The 12,666-nt window shown below is 38.0% G+C and overlaps 1 protein-coding gene and 1 long non-coding RNA gene across 2 annotated transcripts in view; both read left to right on the plus strand.

Moving 5' to 3' along the window:
- C5 (complement C5) overlaps positions 1–12,666 on the plus strand; it is a 129,274-nt gene that overhangs the window by 6,312 nt on the left and 110,296 nt on the right. The window lies entirely within an intron of this gene.
- On the plus strand, positions 366–7,523 carry LOC129478947 (uncharacterized). The gene is made up of 3 exons (XR_008656511.2): positions 366–1,446; positions 3,788–3,875; positions 7,120–7,523. It is a non-coding gene; the product is annotated as an uncharacterized lncRNA (long non-coding RNA).

The following is a 12,666-nucleotide window of genomic DNA, read 5'->3' on the forward strand; positions in this document are numbered from 1 at the left end:
CAGATTGCATTGAATCTGTAGATTGTTTTGGGTAGTATCGTCATTTTAATAACATTGATTCTTCTGATCCATGAAAAGTGAGATGTCTTTCCATTTGTTTGTATCCCCTTCAAATTCTTTCATCAATGTTTTATAGTTTTCCTTGTAGCAGTCTTTTACATCCATGCTTAAAGTTATTCCTAGGTGTTTTTTTAATAGCTATTGTAAATGAGATTGACTTCTTGATTTCTTTTTTAGCTCATTTGTTGTTTGTGTATAGAAAAACTACTGATTTTTGTATGTTGGTTTTGTACTCTGCAACTTTACTGAATTCATTTACTAGTTTCTAATATATTTTTGTGGAATCTTTGGGGTTTTCTACATATAGAATTATGTCATCTGCAAATAGAAATAATTTTACCTCTTCCTTTCTGATTTTTGATGTCTTTTACTTCTTTTTCTTATCTAATTGCACTTGCTAGTTCTTCCAATCTATGTTGATTAGAAGTGGTAAGTTTGGGATCCTTGCATTGTACCAGATCTTAGCAGACAAGTTTTTAGGTTTTTTTCCATTGATGATAATGTGAGCTGCAGGTTTCTCATAAATGGCCTTTATTATGTTGTATTAGTCCATTTTTACCCTGCTATAAGAACTGAGTAATTTATAAAGTAATTACTGAGGCTGAGTAATTTATAAAGAAGAGAGGTTTAATTGACTCACAGTTTCACATGGCTGGGGAGCCCTCAGGAAACTTAAAATTATGGTGGAAGGCAAAGGGGAAGCAAGGCACATCTTTTGAAGCAGCAGGAGGAGAGGGGAAGTGCCACACTATTAAACCATCAGCTTTCATGAGAACTTACTCACTATGGTAAGAATGGCATGGGGGAAACTGCCCCCATGCTCCAACCACCTCCCACTAGGTACCTTCCCTGACACGTGGGGATTACAGTTTGACATGAGATTTGGGTAGGGACACAGTGCCAAACCATGTCATATGTTTCATATGTTGAGGAATTTTCCTCTGCTTTTTTTTTTTTTTTTTTATGCGGAGCCTCACTCTGTCACCAAGCTGGAATGCAGTGGAGCGATCTCGGCTCACTGCAACCTCTGCCTCCCGGGTTCAAGTGATTCTCCTGCCTCAGCCTCCCGAGTAGTTGGGACTATGGGCACGCACCATCATGCCTAGTTAATTTTTTTTGTATTTTTAGTAGAGACAGGATTTCACCATGTTCGTCAGGATGGTCTCAATCTCTTGACCTCGTGATCCACCCACCTTGGCCTCCCAAAGTGCTAGGATTACAGGTGTGAGCCACCGTGCCCTGCTCATTTTTTATTTTTTTTAAGATGGGGTTTTACTCTATCACCCAGACTGAAGTGCATTGGTGCAATCATGGCTCACTGCAGCCCTGACCTCCTGGGCTCAAGTGATTCTCCTGCCTCAACCTCCTGAGTAACTGGGACTACAGGTATGTGCTACCATGCCTGGCTAATTTAAAAATAATTTTTGTCGAGATGGGGTCTTGCAGCATTGCCCAGGCTGGTCTCAAACTTCTGGCCTTGAGTGATCCTCCCACCTCAGCCTCCCAAAGTATTGAGATTGCAGGCATGAGCCATCATGCCCAGCCAGGAATTTTCATTTTATACCCAAACTGTTGAGACTGTTTATTAAAAAGGGGTGTTAAACTTTGTCAAATGCTTCTTCTGTGTCAACTGAGATGATCATGTGGTTTTGGGTTTTTTTTTTTTTTTTTTTTCTTTTTTTGAGACAGAGTCTTGTTCTGTTGCCCAAGGCTGGAGTGCAGTGGCACAATCTGGGATCACTGTAACCTCCGCCTCCCAGGTTTAAGTGATTCTCCTGCTTCAGCCTCCTGAGTAGCTGGGATTACAGGCATGCACCACCATGCCTGGCTAATTTTTTTTTTGTATTTTTAGTAGAGATGGGGTTTCACCATGTTGGCCAGGCTGGTCTCGAACTCCTGACCTCAGGTGATCTGCCCAACTCAGCCTCCCAAAGTGCTGGGATTACAGGTGTGAGCCACTGCAACTGGCCCAAAGCTATGTTCTTAAGTGCTTAAGGCTATGACTGTTCCAACTTTTTAGTAAATTATAATTATTCTGCACATTAAATATTTCTCTTTGCCCACTTAAAGTTGTGAGTTGTTTACCTAAAGTTATTAGTTCTCTACTAGCTTAAATTTTGTCAGTACTTGCCTGGCATATGGTTTTCTTTTTTTTTTTTTTTTAAATTTTCAGTCTTTCTATATCATTTGGTGGTGGTGTATACCTTTTTTTTTTTTTTTTTTTTTTTGAGATGGAGTCTCGCTTTGTCGCCCAGGCTGGAGTGCAGTGGCACCATCTTAGCTCACTGCAAGGTCCGCCTCCTGGGTTCACGCCATTCTCCTGCCTCAGCCTCCCAAGTAGCTGGGACTACAGGCGCCTGCCACCATGCCTGGCTAATTTTTTTAGTAGAGACGGGGTTTCACCGTGTTAGTCAGGATGGTCTTGATCTCCTGACCTTGTGATCTGCCACCCTCGGCCTCCCAAAGTGCTGGGATTACAGGCGTGAGCCACCGCGTGCGGCCTTTTTTTTTTTTTTTTTTAAGATGGAGTCTCACTCTGTTGCCCAGGCTGGAGTGCAGCAGCATGATCTTGGCTCACTGCAACTTCCGCCTCCCAGATTCAAGTGATTCTTCTGCCTCAGCCTCCCGAGTAGCTGGGCCTACAGGCGCCCGCCACCACGCCCGACTAATTTTTGTATTTTAGTAGAGATGGGGTTTCACCATATTGGCCAGGCTGGTCTCGAACTCCTGACCTTGTGATCCGCCTGCCTTGGCCTCCCAAAGTGCTGGGATTACAGGCGTGAGACACTGCACCCAACCTGTTGCTGCATTTTTTTGGTTCTTTGGCTGTTTCAAAAATGTCTAACTTTTAATAGAATATTTTAAGCCCATTCAGGTTTGTTGCATTTGTACTTATTCCTGTTCTCTTACATTTTCTACTGAATATATTTTCTTACAGTTTCTTTACCTCCTTTTCAGCTTTTTGCTGATTATCTTGGGTATATCCTTCTTTACCTTTTTGTTAAAAATTATACTAGTTTTTATTATAATAGTAATGCTGTGCTGGGCGCAGTGGCTCACACCTGTAATCTCAGCACTTTGGAAGACCAAGGCAGGTGGATCCCTTGAGCTCAGGAGGTCCAGACTAGCTGGGAAAACATGGCGAAATCCTATATTTACAAAATAAAAATAAAAATTAGCTGGGTGTGGTGGCATGTGCCTGTGGTCCCTGTTACTCCAGAGGCTGAGTTGGGAGAATCGCTTGAGCGATTCGAGGCTGCAGTGAGCTGTGATCGCACTGCTGCATTCCAGCCTGGGTGATAGAGAAAGACGCTGTCTCAAAACAAAACAAAACAAAAAAAGAATGCTCTATAGAGGAATGTGAAGTATAAGGTAAAAAGCCCTTGGCCCTGCTACCTAACTGCTTTCCAAGATATTGTCATTGTTTATTATTTTTATATCCTTCCAGCAATTTTCTCTGCCTATAAAAATATTTACATCAACATCTGTACCTATATCTATAAATATGTTGTTTTACACTTATAAGATATTATCATTCTGTACCTTGCTTTTTATACTGAATATGTTTTAGGTAGCTGAAATGGAGGATTTTATTTTTCTATTTTGATATCACGAAAATTAACTGTTTGACTGAATTCCTTAAAATTTTTATTTGGAAGTTAATCATCATGCTTTAACATAGAGGGCTTCATTATATGTTATGTTTACCCTGTTTTTATCTTTCCAGTTATAGATTTGTTCACCATACCCATACAACTTGCAAGCAGCAATGTCTTAGGAAACTGTTTATGGAAACTATATCATGTTCCTGAAAGGTATTGTAAGACTTTTATTTTCCTCAGGAAATTTTGAAAAGATTCAAATATGATAATAAATGGTCTGTCATTCTTCCAAGAGTTTCTTTGATAATTAAGGATTGCACTGCCATTTGATCAAGGTTACTATTGGATTGATTTTTCCCTCATTAACTGGATTAACTCCAGATTTAAATTATCTTCACAGAGGACATACAGGACATATTCACAGAGGAATACAATTTCACTTATCTCGAGTTTTTACTGAGCATGTAGTTTGGGGTGATATCTGGGCTTTGCACTTTCAAATAATGATTTCAGTCTTTCCATACAACTTTGTAACAAATTATCTAACAATGTACAGGTTAAGTATCCCTTACCTGAAATGCTTGGGACCAGAAGTGTTTTGGATTTTGAATTGTTTTGGATTTTGGAATATTTGCATATATATAAGAAGATATCTTGGGAATGGGACCCAAGTCTAAACACGAAATTTATGTTTCATATACACCTTATACCCATAGACTGAAGGTAATTTTATGCCATATTTTTAATAATTTTGTTCATAAAACAAAATTTGTGTTAAGTATTTATGTATGAAAATTTCTACTTTCAGTGTCATATTGGCACTCAAACAGTTTCAGATTTTGGAGCATTTTGGATTTTAAATTTTTGGATCAAGGATGTTCAACCTGTATATTGTCTATTTAGGCATGTATTTCCAATGTTGTTTTTCTATATGACAAATAAAAGGAGGGAATATTTTCCTCATATAATAAACATACACTGTAAATCACTCACTAGCCATAAGGCTTGGGAAATGATCAGTTTTTGTTCACTTACTGCAACTTGCTTGATGTCCAATGACTTCCTTTTACTCCCTGATTCCAGCCTTGTCCACTTCTGTACTCTAACTCATTCTCCAAACACAGCCACCCAAGTGATTAAAATTCAAGTCTGGGCCAGGCACGGTGGGTCACACCTGTAATCCCAGCACTTTGGGAGGGAGAGGCAGCCAGATCACCTGAGGTCAGGAGGTCGAGACCAGCCTGGCCAACATGGCGAAACCCCATCTCTACTAAAAATACAAAAATTAGTGGGGCGTGGTGGTGCATGCCTATAATCCCAGCTACTCAGGAGGCTGAGGCAGGAGAATCACTTGAACCAGGAGGCAGAGGTTGCAGTGAGCTGAGATCACACCACTGCACTCCAGCCTGGGCAACAGAGCAAGACTCCATCTCAAAAATAATAAATAAATAAAATACAATAAAAATTCAAGTCTGATCATGCCACTGCTCCACCTAAAGCCACCTCTCCATGTCCTACCCAGCAAAATCTATGCAGATTAGGAGGCCCTCATCTGCCAGCTCACTGCAACCTCCACCTCCCAGGTTCAAGTGATTATTGTACCTCATCTCAGCCTCCCAAGTAGCTGGGATTACAGGCCCCCGCCACCATGCCCCACTAATTTTTGTATTTTTAGTAGAGATGGGTTTTCACCATGTTGGTCAGACTAGTCTCGAACTCCTGACCTCAAGTGGTCCACCGACCTCGGCCTCCCAAAGTGCTGGGATTACAGGCATGAGCCACCGCACCCAGCCTGGCAATCCCCTTTCTTAGCACCCCCACTCCTGACAAAATCCCATTTCACATTTAACAACCCAGCTCAGATATTGGGTTCCCTAAAAAGCAGCCCCAAGGAATTAAATACTTCTCTGCATTCATATTATAGCTTGTATATGCTTCTGTTGAAGCACCTACTACCTTCTATGATTACTTATGTGTTTATATACTTCTCTCTTCTTCTAGAATAAATTCCTTGAGAGCAAACCCTTTGTTATTTATCCCTATATTTAGTCTCAAGAACGTGCTTTATACATAATAGACGAAGGTCCATGGGATAGATAAATTAACTAATGGACTTGTTATTTCTAAAAATTTCTTTTGTTTTTTGTTTGTTTGTTTGTTTTTGAGACGGAGTCTCGCTCTGTCACCCAGGCTGGAGTGCAGTGGCGTGATCTCGGCTCACTGCAAGCTCCGCCTCCCGGGTTCACGCCATTCTCCTGCCTCAGCCTCCCGAGTAGCTGGGACTACAGGCGCCCACCAACACGCCCGGCTAATTTTTTGTATTTTTAGTACAGACGGGGTTTCACCATGTTAGCCAGGATGGTCTCAATCTCCTGACCTCGTGATCCGCCCGCCTCGGCCTCCCAAAGTGCTGGGATTACAGGCTTGAGCCACCGCGCCCGGCCGTGTTTTAACAATTTTTTATTCTCTGCTTTTCTTAGTAGAGTTCATTGAATATAATTTAATTCATGTTTGATAACTTATAATTATACAAATAATAAATAATTTGTATTTGATAATTTGATAATTTATGTATATAACAGTGAACACAGGTCTTTCAAATCTCCATTCTGAAAGTAGGGCAATGAAAACAGAACATGGGAGTATATATTAGGTTGAGTCATATTTATTAGTTAGTATTCAAACATTTTTGACATACATAAACAGCAATTTCATATAGTTCAACTTAGTGTAATATATAAGCAATTGTTCTGAATATGTAAGAGACTCTATTATCCTCTGATGTTTTGATCTTTCCTTAACCTCATTCCCACTCACAGTCACTGATTTAAGTTGGTTTCCTTGTTATTTGCCTGAAGAGCCCTTTAAGAAAAAGCACAAGAGGAGAGGAGGGTATAGAGGATGTAAAATTGGCCATGAGTTGGTAATCACTGAGGCTGGGTAATGTGCACATGAAGGTTTATTATACCATTCTCTCTACTTTTTTATAGGTTTGAAATTTTCTATAATAAAAAGGTTTCTTTTTAAGTTTACAAATAATCATTATGAAAACCAGATGGTAAAATCATCACAGACAATTCACTTAACTTTAATGCACAAGGCATCTAGTGGGAGCAGGTGTGGGAGAGGGACAGAGAAGAGGTGAAAGACTCCTTCAAATTATAATGCATCATGAGGAAAGCTGACTGAAGTTTTAAGTGACAATAAGGTCACATTCTGGGGAGGAATGATGGGAGGTGAGAGAAGGTTTCCCTAGGTAAATTCATAGAAACAGACGGCAGATTGGTGGTTGCTAGGTGTCGGGCAAAGGGGGAATGGAGAGTATCTACTGTTGGGGCTCAGAAAGAGATACCTTAAAGTGGTGCTTTGACATGCTGAACTGAAAAAGAAGCCTCAAGATGTCTCTGACCTTCTCCCCTGGCTCACCCCCACTGTCTCTCAATCCTGTCTCCCAAAGCACAGGATGAAGTTCTCTGAAGTTCCCTTATCTGCCTAAAGTCATGACCCACCAAAGAGGAAAACAATTACCTCTGATCCCTTCCTTGAATTTTCGTTAACCGAACTCATATCATATGAAGAAACACTGAAATATGTCAGCACACCTGGTTGGATTTGTCACAAACCATTGTCTGCTCTGAGGACTCAACAGACTTTGTCCCGGGCCACTGCATGTTCTTCAAGCCCACTGAATTCCCCTAAAAATCATTTACTACTCTCCTAAAATCATCCTCACTTTTCTATCTTCCTTTACCCTAAGAAGAAGGGTAGATAACCATCTGTACCCCATTGCATGGTGGGGTAGTTACTTTGTGACTCTCCACACTGGATATTAATAAATTTGTGTGCCTTCTCTTCTATTAATCTGCCTTTTGTCTGTTGATTTTCAGCAAACCTTCAAAGGACAAAGGGAAGTTCTCTTTTGGCCACTATATTGCTTAATGGGATAAAAAGTGACTGCTGAAGCAACAAAAGCTGCTGAATAATTCCCAAACATAGGCATAACCCCCTAACAATGTTATCAATGTATAAACTTCCTTTTTGCTGCAACTAATATTCATTTTGTAATAGCAAGGTTTATTTAACCAAACTTGGCCTGACACCTAGACCTCCATCAGCTGGCCTCTGGTACTTGCCCTTCCATTAACTATTGGCCTGGTGTAAATCTTTTTGGTTGAGTACATACTGGCAGAAAAATTGACTGTTTGAAATAAGATCAAGGTCTTAAAATATTTTAGTATATTTCTTTATGAATTATTCCTTATATTAAAAGAGAATACCCTGTATTGCTCCCCCCCCCAGGCTTTAATAGTTTTGCTAGAGTTCAGTGTTATGTTTCTAAGTATTTGATCCTCATTATTTGTGGATGGCAAATGCAAAAGAGAAAAACTCTGTCAGAGACTCCTTACTAATCCACCATTCATTCTTTTTTTCCTCCTTATTATCAAAAACCTGATTTTTTGCTGGCCAGCTTACTGCCCAGTTTCTCTTGAATTTGGATACAGCAAAGTCCAAAGTCCCCCATGGAAATATAAACTGCATGGGACTTCGAAGAAGCCTCCTCAAAGATTCAACAGAGAAGTGTTCCTTCTTTGTCCTTTTTTTTTTTTTTTCAGCCTTTGACTCAGATACAAGGGTAACCATCTTGGACCATGAAATAGCACTGAAGATAGAAACTAGGTGCTGGTGCTAGGATGCTAGGTGCTAGGTGCTAGGATAGTGGAATAAAAAGGTAATAGCCCTGCTTCTCATGACATGTGGAGCCGCCATTCCAGCCCTTGACTGCCCACCACTGGATTTCTTTTACATGAGAGAAATAAACGTTTATCTTAGTTAAGCAACAGTTATTTTAATTGTCTGTTACATAGAGTAGAATGTAATTTTAATTTATATAAACTCATTTTTAAGACTATTAGCTCTAGCAAGTAAAATATGGGAGCAGGAGTTTACCAGATGCATTTAATTTGCTACTCTCAATTGTAGCTGCATCTCGTCTTTCCAACTCTTCTGTCCTGCTTTCTTCACTGACCTGTCTTAAATATTGTCTTGTATCATATCCATTTTCTGAAATTACGCAAGCAGTAAACAACCTAGACTTCTACAAAAATATTTAGCCAATGCTTCTATATGGAGATTATACATCTTTTCTTCCCCATCATCATGCTTGCCTCTATCCATGGAAGCAGGCCAATCTGCAGAATGCCAGATTACTGAAGAGCTTATTTACCCAGGGATCAACTGCTGAATGTCTTCCTCCCTGACTATCCAAAATTTATAAACTGAAAGGAGGACCAGCTTTATCAAGAATCTTTTTGTCCTCTTTGATGGAATGTTCCTATGGGGATTTTTCGGTTTATACTAATTTATACTGGAATAATTTCAGCTAATTCTGATTTCTTTAGAATTTTTAAAATTTAAACCTAAATTTATACTTTCATATATATATATATATATATATATATTTTTTTTTTTTTTTTAGATGGAGTCTCGCTCTGTCAACCAGGCTAGAGTACAGTGGCATAACCTTGGCTTACTGCAACCTCTGCCTCCTGGATTCAAGCGATTCTCCTGCCTCAGCCTCCCAAGTAGCTGGGATATTTATTACAGGCACTGCCACCATGCCTGGCTAATTTTTGTATTTTTATTAGAGACGGGGTTTCACCATGTTAGCCAGGCTGGTCTCGAACTCCTGACCTCAGCTGATCCGCCTGCCTCAGCCTCCCAAATCCTCAGCTGGGATTACAGGCATGAGCCACTGTGCTCAGACTATTGTATATTTTTGATTCCAAATTTGTAGTTTGAATTGTTTAACTCTGTATGTTTAAAATTTAATTTAATTGACATTCAGCTTTAGAAGTTAAACTTAGAAGTTCTGATATTTTACCAATGCTTTTGAATTTAAATTTTAAAAATTTAACTGATAGAAATACAAAATTAAAGTTGATAAATTATTTGAGGAATTTATGAGAGAATACAAAAATTGCTAACGTTTGAAAAAGTATAAAATGACATTCAAAATATCAGATTCTATCACATATGAAAATCTGCAGCAATAATTCTATCACAGATGAAATACTGAAATACTGAAATCTTGGGGTCTAATAAGAACAATCAGGAAATGTATTTTTGTTAACAGTTTCAATATGAAAGTTAAAAAAACACTCAAAGAAATAAACTAGGAAGCAACAGAAGCTAGTTTATAGTTTTCTGGAGCTATAACAAGTATTGTTTAAAACTTAAAACAACCCTGTTAGGTGGACAGAGTAGACAGTATCTCCTATTCTACAAATGAAAAAAGTGAAGTTCACTTAAGATTGAAAAACATAAAATCTCAAATACATATAATCATACTCAATTATATATTATAGAGAAAAGAAATGGAAATGAGAAATAGAGTAGGAAAAGGAAAAAAGTACAATAATTTAAAAAAACAAAAAATAAAGAAAAAGAAAGAACAACAAGAACAAAGTGAATAAATAAAATTTAAAAGAACTGAAAAGGAAGAGATGGAGGCCATAGGTCAATGCTGGTGAGATTCATGAGAAGCAGTGATATAATTCTTCTTACAAAGAAATAGCTCAAGATTCATTAATGGGATAATATTCCCCATTTTCCCCAGAATAACCACTAGTTTTAAAAGTTAACTAGATTTTGGAAGGCATTTTTGCATCCTTATCTTTTTATAATTTTCACTAGAATAAATCACTAACTTTTTATCCTGTTAAATGGGGACCATCATATCTTATTTCATAGGGTTAAAGGGTTACCTTCATGGAAAAGCATGCCAGTCCTATGGCCTTTCTGGATATTGCTGCAAACAATTTTTCAAAAACATTTTGCACATTGCGACTAGAGCATAAAAATAGAAGCGTTTCTAAATTAAGTTTCAAATCTAACCTACAGTTCAAATTTTCCAGGTTGCTCTATTCTATTATTTAATTTTAAATTTTTTAAATTTCGGTTTTAACAAAAAATTACAAGACAAGCAAAGATGCAGGGAAGTGTAGCCCATACAAGGAAAAGATATAATAAAAACCACCTGAGTAAGTCTTTATCTCCTAGAGAAGGACTTTACATAAGATATTTTCAGTATGATCAAATAACTAAAAGAAACCACATCTAAAGAACTAAAGAGAAGTATAAGAGCTATGTCTTATCATATAAAGAATAAGACAAAAATTATAAATAAGAACCAAATGGAAATTCTGTATTTGAAAACTACAATAACTGAAATTAAAAATTCAATAGGGACACTCAACAGCAGATTTGAGCAGGGAGAAAAAAAGAATCAATGAACTTGGATATAGATCAATTGAGATTATCCGGTCTGAGGAGCAGGAAGAAAAAAGGATTAAGAAAAATGAACAGACCTGTAGACCATCTGGTACGCCATAGAAAACACAAACATATACTTAAAGAGAGACCTCTGGTATACCATCGAGCATACCAACATATGCATAAAGAGAGTTCCAGAAGGAGAGGAGAGAGAGAGAAAAGGAAAGAAAAAAATATTTGAAGAACTAATAGTCAAAACTTTCAAATGTGATGAGACACATTAATCCACACATTCAAGAAAACTCAATGAACTCCAAGTATGATAAACTCAAAGAGAGCCACACCTGACTACATCATAATAAAACTGTCAAGTGTCAAAGAATGAAGAGATAATCTTGAAAATAACAAGAGAAAAGCAACACATGATAGTACAAAGGATCCTCAGTAAAATTAACAGCTGATTTCTCATCAGAAAACACAGAGGCTACTAAGTAGAAAGATGATATATTCAAAGTGCTGAAAGAAAAAGACTGTCAACCAAAAATTCTATAAACACCATCACTTTGGTGATTAAGATTCAACATAAGAATTTTGAGAGGACACAAACATTCAGACCGTAGCACTAATGATCACAGAACCCAAGGGAAGCAGCTTGATGTTATCTAGTTGTCTTAAAATTTTCTCATCTTCTTGACATTCTTTGATTTCTCTGCCAATGCCTTCCTTGCCTTGTGTTATTAGAGGAGATTCCATGTGAAGTGTTAAGACATTTGTCTTTGAAGTCAGATATGAGTTTACTCCTGACTTAGCTACTCCAAAGCTGGCTTCATGAGCATGCAACCTATGCAGTCACCCCAAACCCCACACGCAGAAGGGCCCCACACTTGGTTTAATGCTCTGTTGTTGTTGTCCTGCATTTATTAATAATTTTATCTTTGAGCTTGTTTTTTTTAAATGAAGTCTGACAGCACGATATTTATGTCCACAATTCCTTGCCGCCTCATTCACACAGAGCATTCACAATACCCTGTGAACGCAGAATTCCAGTGGGCTCACAAGGTGCAGAAGTTTAGTGGGAATCAAAGTGAGTACAAAGTATTAAGAAAAGTATGTCTGTGGCTGAACAAGCCAGGGCGCTGACAGCCTGAAGAGACCACATTCTCCATTGGAACAAGAACTTGTTTTGAGTGCAGAAAGATGGTGAAGGCATGCTAAAAAAAAAAAAAAAAAAAGAAGAAAGAAAACAACAACAAAAAAACAAGGAGCCTTATCATATCCTTTCTTACTTGTGGTATTTCCTTGTATTAGGGAACTATTATGTTTACCTTGAATATGATAACATAGAAAGAAAGGGAAAGATAGGATAATTTATAGTTCCTTTTTCTTTCAGGCTTTCCTTGTCCTCAGAAAGCAAAGGTGGAGAGTGTGCATAGAACATACACATATCAAAAAGTAAAATAAAAACAGTTGAGCTAGTTTTGTGCATAATTTCCACTGTTCTGGGAAGAATGGAATATATATACATGTATGAGCTACGACATACAAATTGTGTAATTTTGGCAATTCCACATGCAAGTGAAATGCTCTTATATTTGCAACTTAAACTGGTGCACAATATGAAGATGAATGATAAAAGTCATGCCAATAATTAAAATTATTAATTTCCCTTTATTTACAATGATGATAAATAGCAAATCTTAAAAAGCACCATGACAAATTGAGGGAGAGACTA

The sequence above is a fragment of the Symphalangus syndactylus genome, chromosome 3, assembly GCF_028878055.3.
Source record: "Symphalangus syndactylus isolate Jambi chromosome 3, NHGRI_mSymSyn1-v2.1_pri, whole genome shotgun sequence".
In the NCBI taxonomy this organism is placed as follows: Eukaryota; Metazoa; Chordata; class Mammalia; order Primates; family Hylobatidae; genus Symphalangus; species Symphalangus syndactylus.